A 652-nucleotide genomic window follows, 5' to 3' on the forward strand; every position below is an offset into this window, starting at 1 on the left:
TTAGGGTTTTAGGGTTTAGGGTTTAGGGTTTAGGGTTTAGGGTTTAGAGGGTTTAGCTCTACGGGCCCCCAGTAAACCCTAAACCCCCGACCACCCAAACCCTAAACCCTAAACCCTAAACCCTAGATCATAAATACCTGAGGGTCTAGTGTAAACCCTAAACCCTAGAAATAATTAAAAATTTATTTTTATTTTTTAAACCCTAAACCCTAAACCCTAAACCCTAAACCCTAGCGAAGACACTGCAGCCAACCAGCGGCGCTGCTGCTCACCACTCCTCCCCCCAAACCCTAAACCCTAAACCCTAAACCCTAAACTCTAAACCCTAAACCCTAAACCCGCGAAATTAAACCTTTTAAGTTTAAATAAAACATCAACGTAAACCCTAAACCCTAAACCCTTTGTCTGTACACTCTAAACCCTCGTCGTCAGCTGTGTTCTCAGCACCTCTCGCTAGCCCCCAAACCCTAAACCCTAAACCCTCAACCCTAAACCCTAGAGTGTAAACCCTAATTTTTTATTACAGGATGAGGGTTCCCTGCTAGTATCTTTTTTATATCTCCGCCCCCAGCGCCTACCTCTCTAAACCCTAAACCCTAAACCCTAAACCCTAAACCCTCAAGATGGTGTTAGTGAGGAGCCCTAAGCGCTC

This window comes from Eimeria mitis, genomic scaffold, assembly GCF_000499745.2.
Source record: "Eimeria mitis Houghton genomic scaffold, Emh_scaff3465, whole genome shotgun sequence".
In the NCBI taxonomy this organism is placed as follows: Eukaryota; Apicomplexa; class Conoidasida; order Eucoccidiorida; family Eimeriidae; genus Eimeria; species Eimeria mitis.